Raw genomic sequence first — 13347 nt, 5'->3', positions numbered from 1 at the left:
CTAGCAAGATTGTTCGAAGAGTGTTGTGACTTTTCAAGAACCGAGATGCACTTCCCTAGCTAGGAATTCTTTCTGTCCCCCTGCACCCCTGCTTTAATAGTTTCCCTGGTGGGGAGCCCCATGGACCATCTAAGAAGAACCCTTATTGCTAGAAGGAACTTAAACTTAGCCTGATTTTCTTCCTTGGGATTTGTAAAGTCTAATTCATTCACTTGTTCATGCTTGCATTCCAGTGATACTTATTTTGTTGGTACTGGGCGTGGAACCTAGGGCCTCATGCATGTTAGGCCAGCACTTTAACACAGCTTTATCCTCAGCCCCCACTGATATTTATTGAGCCTCTACTATATCCCAGGTATTGTACCAGGGTCTCTGTCCTCAAGGAGCTCGGACTCTGTAGTGGAAACAGATAAGAAAACAGACAAGCTGGGCGAGATGGTGCATGCCTATAATCCCAGCACTTGAGAGACTGAGGCAGGAGGATCACCACGAGTTTGAGACCATCCTGGGCTATCTAGAGAGTTCCAGGATAGCCTGAACAGCCTTTCAAGACCCTGTCTCAAAAACAAAAACAACAAAAAAAACCCAACAAAAAATAGACAAGGGTAATGTACTAACTAGGCTAGCCTTGGTGCCCGAGGGTACAAAAAAGGCTCCCTCTTTTAACCAGGCATAGTGGTAAACATCTGTAGTCACACAACTCTGGGAGACTAAGGCAGGAGGATTGAAAGTTTGAGCCCAGTGTGGGCAATTTAGCAATTTAGTGAGACCCTGTCTCAAAATGAAAAAAGAGCGCCAGGCTCAGTCTCCAGTACCACACACACCAGAGATAGGTGCCCATTCCGTTCTGTGGGGAAGGGGAGAGGGAGGAGGAGGGGCGGGTTTGCTGAGCTGTGATGGGTAAGCAATGTGCAGTCAGAAGAGGTGGGCAGGAAGTGTGTTTATGGCAGAGGGAGCAGCATGTGCAAAGGCCCAGAGAAAAGGGACAGCCGAGCCTCCCTGGAAAACAAAACAGAAGTCCATCTGTCCGTGTCCTGGCCTGGGGAAGGAACAGAGACAGGTGACACTCAACAAGAAGGCAGGGCCCAAGGCCACTGCAGACCACAGGATATGGGAGGCTCAGGTGGGACCCCTGAGGATCTACCTGCCTCCTTATTTCTGAGTCCACCACAGCAGGAAGTGTGGGGCCTGTGACAGATCTGTGCAGAGGGTGGCAGAAATCCAGGGCCGCCGGAGGGAGCCAGGAAGCATCCTGTCACAGTGCCCCAGAACACAGGCTCAAGCCAGGCTTAGCACACACCTGTAAACGCCACTGCTCCGGAGGCTGGGGCAGGTGGATCTCAAATTTGAGGCTTGCCCGGGGAGCTTAGAAAGACCCGGTCTCAAAATAAAATAGAAAAGATTGGAGGTGTATCTCTTGGAGGTGTATCTCCGTGGTAGAGAGTGCCTAGCATGCACAAGCCCCTCAATCCTCGGTTAACAACAACAACAACAACAAAGAGCGTGCGCTCTGATTACAAATGGAACGGTAGACATTAAGTGCCCGGATGGAAAGGCACCAACACCGCCTCCTGGGGCCTGCAGAAGAATCTCGTTTGCATCTGATTTGCCTTGAGATGCTGCAGGCAGTGGGAAGGAAATTCTATGGCAGAGGAACACATCAGCAGCAAGATCCAGATTGGGAAACTACACCCATCACTGATTAGGATTCTTCAACGGATCAAGAGTAAGAAACAAAAAGGGATGGAGGGGAATTAAGAGCTCAGTGGTGGAGCACTTGCCTAGCACGTATGAGGCCCTGGGCTTCCATCCCTTGGAACCGTCTCTCTCCCTCTCTCTGTCTCTAGGAAAAAAAAGTAGAAGAGACTTAAAAGCAAGTTAGAAGAAAATGGGCCCAACTGAATGACAGTGATAGTATCCAGGGATATGTACTTGGGTGGAAAAACCATAAACATGCAGGGATTTTTATTACAAAGGTCAGGACAGCAGTTGCTTTTGGGAAGAGGGGAGGGACAGCCATGGGGTCTCGGGGTGGGGTGGGGTCTGTTCTACTTCTGGACCAGTAGGTGGTTAAAATGGTGTTTGGCTTCTAATAATTCACTAGGCTTCCTCTTTGTTCTGTGCGTTTTCCTATTGCCTTGTCTCATAATAAAAAGGCTTTTTTTAAAAAACCCAGTAAAGACTCAGGAGCCAGGAACATGGGTTCAAATCCTAGCTCTGCCACTTACGAGCTTACCCACCTGGGTAAGTTATTAGCCCCTTTGGGTCTCAGGGTTGTCACCAATAAGATAGGGATGATGTTACAGGGTTCTGAAAACCAAACAAGATAGTACACTTAGCTATCCCATGGATTCAACCAACCACGGATCAAAAATATTTGAAAAAAATTTTTTGAAAAAAGCAACCCCGGTGTGGTGCTGCACACTTTTAACCCCAGAACTCTGGGAGGCAGAGGCAGGAGGCTCACAGGTTTGAGTCCAACCTGGGCAGCTTTAGCACCTTGGCAAGACCCTGCCTGAAAATGAAGGATAAAAAAAAATGACGGGATGTAGCTCAGTGCAAAGATTTTGGGTTCAATCCCCAGTACTATAAAACAAACAAAAAAATTGTTTTGAAAAATAAAATTGTGGAGCCAGGGATTTAGCTCAGTGGTTCTGCTGCCTGCCTCACAAGCACAAGGTCCTGAGTTTGATCCCTGGTACCCCCCCCCAAACAAAAAGAAAGAAAAAAAAAAAAAGAACAAGAAGAAAATTGTATCTGTACTGGACAAGTGAATGTGATATACTCTAATGACCCCCTAAGCAACACAGTAAGACAACTACTTACATTGGGTAGCACACGTAAACTAGAGATGACTGAAAGTATGCAAATACTGTGCCATCTTGTAGAAATGACTCGAGCATCTACAGGTCTTGGGGGACCAGCTCCCCATGGATATCCAGGGACAACTGTATAGGACAGGCAGACAGGCAGCATGGTGACAGTTTTTTGTTTGGGTACCGGGGATCGAACTCTGGTCCTTGTGCTTGCCAGACAGGCAGTGGAACCACTGAGCTAAATCCCCAGCCCTGGTGACAGTTTTTACTGCTATTACGGCTGCTGTTGATACTCCCTGGTTGCCTCTTTCACCTCTGTGTCCATAGGCCCGTTGGTTTCCTCTCAAGGAAAGGGCAAGGGAAAGTCCGGCATGGCATCCTTTACTGGATGTGCCAGAAGTGCTCATTGACAGTGACAAGATAATCACGGCTTAAATGTGGGCTCCGGCTCGATGACCAGGGAGTGGCTGCCTGCGCCACATGCTGCTGCCGGTGGCTCTGATCCTCTGTGTCTGCAGCCCTGGTTGCCGGGCTGGAATATCCCTTCCTGCCGGAGGTGTCTGCTGCCTGCCTGGTGGCTGTCCTTCCTCCGTGGGGGGCGGGGTCCGAGTATCATGATCAGCTCTGCCATCCTTTATGGATGCATGCGCATAGGGTACACACATTGAGGTGATCTCTTTGCCTCTTTGAGCCTCATTGTCTTTTTTTTTTCTTTCTTTTCTTTTTGTACTGGAGATCGAACTCGGGTCCTTGCACTTACAAGGCAGGTGGCAGAACCACTGAGCTAAATTCCCAGCCTGAGCCTCATTGGCTATTGTTAGTGATAACAATTGCATCTACCTGTAAGGTAGTTGTAAAGAACTTGGCCATGCTTGGGCCAGGGATTTAGCTCAGTGGCTGCCTGCCTCACAAGTGCAAGGTCCTGAGTTTGATCCCCAGTACCAAATAACCAAAACAAACAAACAAACAAAAAACCAAGGCCATGCTTGCTAGCAGAGCACTCGGCTCAGTGTCTTCGCACACACTGTCCTCTCCTTTTGGAATGCTTTTCCCTGCACTTTTAGAATAGCAGATGCTTCTTATTTCTTGGACACGGGCTCTTGACTTACCTATTGAAGGAAGGAAGCCACCACCACAGCTCATTTATATTCTTCAGAGCACACAGGAAATTTATAGCCTGAACCAGGTATGGTGGCCCACGCCTGTAATCCCAGCACTCAGGAGGCTGAGGCAGGAGGATTACACGAGTCTGAGGCCAGCCTGAGCTACATAATGAGTTCAAGGCCAGCCTGAACTACACAGTAAGACCCTGTCTCAAAATAAACAAATAGAAAAGCAGAAATGTATGGCCTGATTTATATTCATTATATTTCAATATCTTTTTCTGTTGTTGCATTTTTATTTGTGTATGTGCACATACATCTCTGAGAAAAAGAATCCCAGTGTTTTCACTCCTGGTTTTTTTTTTTTTTTTTATAATACTGGAGGATTGGACCCAGGGCTTTCACACTGAGCCACATTACCAACCTTTTTTTGTTTTTTGGTACCGGGGTCTAACTTGGAACCTTGCACTTGTGACGCAGGTGGCAGAATCACTGAGCTAAATCTCTGGCCCTGCCAACCCTTTTTTAATTATTGATTTTGAGATGGGGTCCCGCTGAGTCCCTCAGTTGTCCACGCGAGGCTTGAATTTGTCATCCTGCCTCAGCCTTCTCTGAGATTACAGGCCTGGGCCACTATGCCCAGTGTCCCTGTGTGTTTCTTCTTGCTTCGTCTTCATGTGGCTCAGGATGCCAGCTAAGGTAGTGGGACAAGAGCAGATTACCACTGCCATTTTCCTAGCTCTTTGAGCGGTGCCTCGTATCTGAGACCGATTGCTCGCAACAATTCCCGGCTCTGAGGTGACCGGTGATTTCAGATTTTCAGTGCGACCATGTTTCATCGTCACAGGGAGGGGTTTCCTCTGAGGAGGACCTGGTGTTTCTATTTTCGGCACTACCGATTCTCCTGAGCGCATCAGCTGGGACATTCGTGTGTACCATCAGGTGGCACAGGAACACGGCGGAAAGACCTATTTCAATACACTTTTTTTTTTAAAGACAGGGTCTCACTATGTAGTTCAGGCCGGACTAGAACTCACTACGTAGCCCAGGCTGGCCTTGAAATCTGCAGCGATCCTCCTGCCTCAGCCTCTCCAGTGCTGGGAATAAGTTATGTGCCACCACCCTTGGCTATTTCAGTCCTTTTTCGTCTGTCTGACACCACCTGGCCCTCACTGTAAGCTTCTTAACGGTGACTCCCCTTTCTGTTTCATTCACTTCAGGCTCTCCCAAGGGCAGAAGCCACTTCACAACCACTTACTGAATAAATGAACGCCATCCCTGGAAGTATAAATAGAGATTTGTTCACTTCCTTATGATCTGGCTTCCCTGGCTGGCAGGGATCTTGTCTTGTGTGTTCTCTGTGGGGTCTCCTAACCCTTGCACTGGCTGGGCTCAGCAAATGCTCATCATGTAGCTATGAGGCTGGGGGTGCAGCGGACACAGCCCCGGGGTCCAGGAAATATTCCAGGCCTCTCCCTAATGGCTCTCCCAGCCTCAGGTCCACACAGCAGAGTCTTTTGGGACCATTTCCTTTGTGCCATGGGGGGCTCATAGTTGCATATATTGCCACAGAATGGGAAAAAAGACAGGATTGGGCGCTGGAAAACCTAGATTCTGGTTTTATTTCTTTTTTCTTTTTTTCTTGCGCTTGCGAGGCAGGCAGCGGAACCACTGAACTAAATCCCCAGCCTCTAGTTTTATTTCTTTATCCACAGCAGTGTTAGCAAACTGTTCTTCCCATTTGACCTTTCCCCCAACACACTTCTGTTCTCTGTGACCCTTTGCGGGTTACATCAGCCGCATGTCATGTGTCAACGGCGCGTGTGGTGTGGTGGGGCTGAGGAAGGAAGATCCTGAGTTCCAGACAGCCTGGGATACAAAGTTCGCCTGGACTACATTGTGTGACTCTGTCTTAAAAAATAAAAATAGCCACATGCGTTTAACGTCCTGGCCTGGTGCAGATATAGCACATTTCCACCGTGGCAGGAAGTCCTGGTCCAGAGGGACAACTGACAAATGCATAGCCCTTACTGTTCAGTATGCAAATACTGGCCGTAAGGAGTCCATCTGGTTGCTTCTCTAATTGCTCAGCTCTGGGGACAAGAACAGAGCGGCTGTTTTATTTACATGTGCAGTGCAGGCCGCTGCTGCTCAGTGGTTCCACCGCCTGCCTCACAAGGGCAAGGACCCAAGTTCGATCCCTGGTACCAAAAACATGCGCTTTGCCAGTGTCACTGGTTATATGTTAAGCCGTTTTCATGTCATCTTTGTGACCACCTCATTTTACAGGTCAGGGGACTGAGGTTTAGAGGGGACATGAACTGTCGAGCTTGTGCATATGGTAGATGACAGATTTCCCTGGTCGTGGTGGCACATACCTGAAATCCTAGCTTCCCTGGAGGTACCAAAGTAGGAGAATTGCAAATTCAAGGCCAGCCTGAGCAATGTATTGAGACCCTGCTTCAAAATTTTAAAAATTAATCTGAGCCTGCTGGCACAATTCTGGGAGGCTGAGGCAGGAGGATCCCAAGTTTGACCCCATTCTGGGCAATTTAGTGACTTAGCAAGACCCTGTCTCAAAATAAAATAAAAAAAGGGCTTAGGGATGTAGCTCAATGCAAAGGCCCTGGTTTTAATTTCCAGTAATGAAAAATAAAATACATTAAAATGTAAAAGTAGGAAAGATAGGAGGTGCAGCCTAGTGCTTGCTTGGTTGAATACCCAACACCAAAAACAAAACAAAACAAAAACCCCAGAAGGGAAGTGACTTGGCCAAGGCCACCCAGACGGGAAAGTGCTTGCCTTTTCTGTCCTCATGCTCAGCCATGCTAGGCCTGGCTGGCTTCTCTGTGACTCACGTCCTCCTAGAAACCCAGACATGCCAAGGTCATTCTCCCTTCCTGAAGTTGGAGACCTGGCCATGTTTCTCCATTCAAGGGTTCCAGCTGACTACCCAGGCAGGGCTGGGGCGTGCTCCCTGCCTCCCTAGTTTCCCAGAGCCCCAGACCACCCACCGTGGAGTCCAAGACCCCAAGCTGGCCTCATAGGGGGCAGGCTGGTTCCACCCTCTTTGCTGTGTTTACCTTTTGAACTTTTATTATAAGCTTATCCTTAAGGGGGAAGAATATCCCATTAATTTAAAAATAGGCGAGGCTTAATTAACAGCACGCTCTGTTCTGCTCTGTTCTTGGATCCTTATCTGGGCAGGAAGACACACCCCCGTGTGGGTCAAGGTGAAATTGCCTCTGGGGTCTCATAAACAGCTGCTCCCTCTTCCACTTTTGAACTCTGGTTCCCTCTGATTTTTCCTTCCCTTAAGTGGAAGGGTTTTTCCCCAACTCCTTAGCTGAGCGCTTCGCCATGGCCTTCTCTTATCAGATTGCCGGTATTACATGGTATAATTATTTCTTCTTATGTGATTCATAGTTAACTGTGCAAGAAGGTCCTCTTGTGACCCAGGCACTTGGTCCGACTTCTGAGAGTCCTTCTAAGAGTGGTGGGCTTCTGATTATATCCATTTTACCGATGAGGGAGCTGAAGCCCAGAGAGAAGTGGTTTTCCAGAGGCCACACAGCTCCGTGAAATAAGGTAGGCTCAGAATCTAGATTTCTGTGCTCCCAAACACCCAAGACAACAACGATGACTACTACTGCTTCTGATGCTATTGTTACTAGTTTTTGTTTCTTTGAGACAAGGCTTCACAATGTAGTTCAGGCTGGCCTTGAACTCACTATATAGCCCAGGCTGGGCTGGGGATTTAGCTCAGTGGTAAAGCATCGGTCTGGCAAGTGTGAGGTCCTGAGTTCGATCCCCGGTACCAAAAAACAAACTATATAGCCCAGGCTGTCCTCGAACTCTTAGCAATATTCCTGCCTCAGCCTCCAAAGTGCTGGGATTATAGGGCAAGGGGGCACTACACCCAGCCTTTATTTTTCCTTTCATTATTGGAGATTGAACTCAGGACCTTTCGAGGCAGGTGCGGAGCCACTGAGCTACATCCTGGCTCCAACCTGCTATTATTATTATTATTATTATTATTATTATTATTATTACTAGAGATTGAACCTAGGACTTCACACTGAACTACTTTTACATCCCACCTATTTATTTGTTTGTTTATGAACATTTATTGACAAATTCTTGCTAAATTACCCAGGCTGGCCTCAAACTGTGACCCTCCTGCCTCAGCCTCCTGAGTAATTAAGATTAGGATGTACTCGACTGTGATAATTATTATTGTGGCACTGGAGATTGAACCCAGGGCCTTTGCACTGAGCTTCACTCGTGGCCCTTTATTTAAAACATTTTTGGTTTTTGGAGACAAGGTCTCCCTAAGTCACTAAGTTGCTCAGACTGGCCTGGAATTCACATCCCTTCAGACTCCAGAATAGCTGGAATCACAAGGGTGTGTGACCAACCTGGCCTATGACTATTATTTGTTGAGCATTTAGCTATGTGTTTAATGGTCCCAAGAAGCTAGCTTTTAAAAATACATTTTAGGAGCCGGGCATGGTGGCGCACGCCTGTAATCCCAGCACTCGGGAGGCTGAGGCAGGAGGAATGATGTGAGTTTGAGACCAGCCTGGGCTACATAGTGAGTTCCAGGTCAGTCTCAACTACATAGTGAGACTGTCTCAAAAAACCAAAAAAATAAAATAAAATAAAATGCATCTTAGGGCTGGGGATTTAGCTTAGTGGTTCCGCCTCCTGCCTTGCAAGCACAAGGACCCAAGTTCGATCCCCGGGACCAACAAAACAAAACAACAAATAAAAATACATCTTAGGGGCCGGGGATTTAGCTCGGTGGTACCGCCACTTTCCTCACAAGGGAGAGATCCTGAGTTCAATCCCTGGTACCAAAAAAAAAAATGAGAATTTTTTAAATCTTTTTTTTTTTTTTTTTTTGTACCAGGGATTGAACTCCGGTCCTTGCGCTTGCGAGGCAGGCAGTGGAACCACTGAGCTAAATCCCCAGCCCTAAAACATGTCTTATTTCTCACAATCCTTTGAGCTATTTTATTTCATAGAGGAGGAAACTGAGGCTGAGAGAGATGAATTTATAGTATTTACCCAGAGTCATGCAGTGATATGTGGTAGAGCTGGGTTCCATACGTAACTTGAGTCAGAATCAAAGCCACCCCTGAACAACAAAACCAGGATTTGTGCTCCTTTTGTGTGGCTTTGGATAAATGATTTAATCCTTCTAAGCTTTAGCTTCTCGTCTGCAAAAAGGAGACACTGCCTATTTTCCAGCTTCCCGAGACGGTTCCGAGAACCACGTGAGTGGGATCCAGTGTGTATTAAGAACCTGCTATGAGGGCCTGACTGGGTTTGCAAGCCTTGTTTCCATTCTGGATGGAATTACAGTGAATTTTATCTTTTTAAAGCTCCCTATCACAGGGCTGGGGATTTAGCTCACTGGCGTCTCACCTGCCTGGCAAAGTCCCAAGTTTGATTCCCAGTGCTGGGGGGGAAAAAAAGTTCCCTTCCAGGTTCTCTGCATTTTCTACAAAAAGCATCTCTTGTGAGGGAGACGCTGTCTCATCTTTGAGTTGAGGTTCCCCAGACAGCTTCCCAGGGCTCAGACACTATGTACTTCAGGCTGGTCTCCAACTCACATCGGTCCTTCCTGCCTCAGCCTCCTGAGCTCTGAGATTACAGGTGTGCGCCACAACGCCCCGCCAGGCCCTCACCCTTTTATCTCTTGTACCTAGCCCTAGCCCCTTCTCAGGCCTGAGTCTTGCACCTGAAATTTGCTCAGCTGCTAGAAATCTGACTCCTGCACTCCAGTCACCTGGGTCCCTGGAGACTGTCCCCCTCTCCCCAGCCAGGCTCTTTTGGGCGGAATCACATTCTATGGGCTAACAGGAGCACTGCCTGCCATTTGAAAACTGCTGGTCCCTGTTCTTCTGGGCTTCAACTTCCTTAAGTATAGAACAGGGGTAGTAAATCACAGGGCTTTCAAATGGTGAATCTTGGGTGATAATGAAAGATGAAGGCCTTGGTGAATTGCTTCCCAGTACTTCTACCAGGAGATTCCTTATGAAATGGAAGCAAATTTTCACAAGCCCATGGCGGTTGTGTACAGCCTACAGAAGGGTTGTCACACTACAAGGGCACAGAGGCCTTCAGCAGAAAGGGATTTAAAGAAGCTAAACTATTATCTTAGTGATTTTACTTATCAAGAGCTCTGGGGAGCTGATGTGGCGGCACACACCTGTAATCCCAGCTACTCAGGAGGCTGAAGCAGGAGGATCGAAAATTCAAGGCCAGCTTGGACAATTCAGGGAGACCCTCTCCAAAATAAAATAAAAAAGGGCTGGGGATGTAACTCAGTGGTACGGCATTTTCCTAGCATGCACAAGGCCATGGGTTTAATCTCCAGTACTGCAAAGAAAAAAGAAAGAGCTATGAAGTCATTCCTAAAAGCATAACTCTTAACAACCTTTTATAGTACGACAAGGTGGCAGGTAGGTACAGGTTGCAGAAAGCAAGAACTCTGGAGGCCTTTTCATTTCAGGATAACAGTTGGTTGATTGCTTGGTTTGTACCAGGCATTACTGTCAGAAATAAAATCAGATCAAATTAAAATTTTAAGTTTATTGTGCTTACAAAAGAGCAGTCCATGAATCAGACTGCAAACTGAGATTTGCAAGAAGTCTCCATTTATAGCAGTTATAGCCTGGTTTATAAAGTATAAGAAGTAAGTATTTTGACCTTTTTCTAGATTGGCTGTCACATATTCTAAGGAAACCAGCTGTTTAAAGTGACTTGTCTGTAGCCGATTGGGTTAATTCTATTGAATTATGCTGATAAGAACTAAAAGTTTGTGGGTTTTTTGTTTTTTTTTTTTAATGTTCAGAGTCAGTGTTTTGGGGGAAATCAGGATGACTTAAGTTTTGGTTATGTGGCTATAGGTGATTGGTCCTGGGGTATCTAAACTATGGTCTCATTTTTATTTGTCTACTTAACAACCTTAACAACTTTGTTATATACATTGCCACCTGTTCCTCCTCCTCTTCCTCTTTTTTTTTTTTTGGTACCTGGGATTGAACTCAGGACCTTGTGCTTGCGAGGCAGGTGCAGCACCACTGAGCTACATTCCTGTCCCTTCCTCTTGTTCTTTAATTCTTCCATTTACACTTTGAAATAGGAAAAATTATTCTATCTCACAACAGAGGAAACAATTTGTTCAGTCCCACACAATGAGTAAGTGGTGGAACTGGTCTTAGAATCCAGGCGGCCTGATTTAGATCCCTCTCATCCTGCCCTCCAGGGTCTCAGAATTGATCTTTTCCGGAAGAGACAACCTAATTCCTAAGCAGCTGATCTCCAAAACGGGGCCAGGCTCCTTGGTACAGGGTCCTCAAGCAGGAATGGAATCTGAAGAGCTCACCAGAGACTAGCAAAGGTCTGGGAAATGAGAGAGAGCTGGAGGTGAGGCCTCTGGAGGCCTCCTCAAAGGTTTTAATCATTTTTGTGTTTGTTTCTCCTTCACTTCAACAGAAACACAGCTCCTGCAGGCAGTGTGGTGTGTGACTAGAACACAGGCTCTGCAGGCCATAAACTGAGATGGAAGGAAGCCTCCTCACCTCCTTGGGCTTTTGCTTCCCCTTTTCACCCTGTCCCTGCTATGTATTCAAGTCTCTGTATTGAAAGTTTTCTCCAAAATCCACAGTTTTCAGAGAGGAGTGTGGAATTTAAAAACAAAAACAAGCCAGGCGTGGTGGCACATGCCTGTAATCCCAGCACTCGGGAGGCTGAGGCAGGAGGATCGCTGTTGAGTTCGAGACCAGCCTGGGCTACATGGTGAGTTCCACGTCAGTTCAGTCTCAATTATGTAGTGAGACCCTGTCTCAAAAAAAACCAAACAAAACAAGCAATGTACAGCCCCAGATGTGCCCTGGCAGAGGCAAAATAGGGGAAAAAGTGAATGGAGGAGGGAATATATCCAAAAGCTCCCCCTGGGGCCAAGGATGTTGCTCAGTAGTACAGACCTTGCCCCGCATGTCCAAAGCCCTAGGTTGTTTCCAACACTGCAAAAACAAAACAGAACACCACACACATAACCTAAAAGTTATTCCTGTGGGATCTTTTATTTATCCTCTATTTTGGCACTGTTTTATTCCTTTGTAGCCCTTAACAATGTTCTACATAAGTGGGCCTTGCCTTGTTCAAAGTCTGATTCTCATGTTTTTTGAGTCACTAAGCATGAGTCTAGCACTTAGTAGATAGAGCTGTAAGATAAAATGCAAGAAATCTACTTAAATTTGACTTTTACATTAAAAATTCCATGTAACATGGCTTCCCGTGTTTCATCTGCTAAGCCTGACAATTTTAGTAGGGGCGACTGGTTAAATATGAATGCGTTTTTTGGCGGGGGGGGCTGGCCGTGCCTCAAATTTGTGGCGAAACCTTTCGGCAACAGCCTCTCTCCAGCCAGTTTTCTCATCGAAATATTGAAAAATTGGGCCCACAGTTTGAACATAGAGATCACCAAAACAGGAGAACGCTGGATGAACTACCAAAGAGCAGAAAGGGCAGTCAGGTACCCCAGGCCTCCAAACTCCGGCTTCGGCCGGAAAAGCCCCCCTACCTCCCTGTCCCGACTTCTCAGGCTGGCCTGAGGTGGTCGCTATGGAGACGCGGGCAGCCAGGAGCCCCTCCCTCACAAAGCCACGCGTTTCCGCTGCGTTGGAGCCTTGTGATTGGACGGCCCCCTGGACTCTACCACCCGCCCAGAGCCCGCTAAGGGGTGGGGGCGGGACTTTAATCCTCGTGGGATTCATGCCCAAAGACTTGTGCCGTGGCACTTCTGACAAGGCTGGGTCTTCTACTTTACACGGGGGTGGGGGGAGCCTGGTCTCTCTAAATCGAAAAAGTGTACACTACTTCTTCTACTAGAGCTTATACTAATACTTCTCCCTGAGAAAAGAAAAGGGGGCGGAAAAGACAGCAACGCCCCCTCCAGAGTCTGGTCGGTCCCAAGACCTGGAGTACCGGAAGTGCTGGCGACGTGTCAGTGCGCCCTACCGTAAACCTTCCCCCAGGCCACCTTTCTCGTTCAACCATGGGATTCCGGGGCCGCCTGGGCGCTGCACCCGCCACTTCCGCACCGAAACGCCGATTCAACCGAACTCCCTCCCTCTGCGCGCGCTCCACCTCTGGTCCTGTGGTTGGGTCGGAGCCTAGGGGTGGCCACGCCCCTTCTAGCGCCTACTAGCCAATGGGAGGGAGGCTCCCGGCAGGGTGGTGCGTAATTAATGAGGACCGGGTTCTGATTGGCTGCAGCGTCCTGACCAGGGGTTGGACGGCGGGGTAGGTTGTTCCGAGGTGGGAGGTAGCACCCGTGGCTGAGCAGGGGCCCTGCGAGCGACATGTCCTCCGCGGTTGAGGCGGAACGGCCCGTGACGCTGTCTGATTGAGTC

Source organism: Fukomys damarensis, unplaced genomic scaffold (assembly GCF_012274545.1).
Source record: "Fukomys damarensis isolate Sample0158 unplaced genomic scaffold, DMR_v1.0_HiC HiC_scaffold_12, whole genome shotgun sequence".
Taxonomy (NCBI): Eukaryota; Metazoa; Chordata; class Mammalia; order Rodentia; family Bathyergidae; genus Fukomys; species Fukomys damarensis.
Note: the sequence above shows the minus strand (reverse complement) of the source record.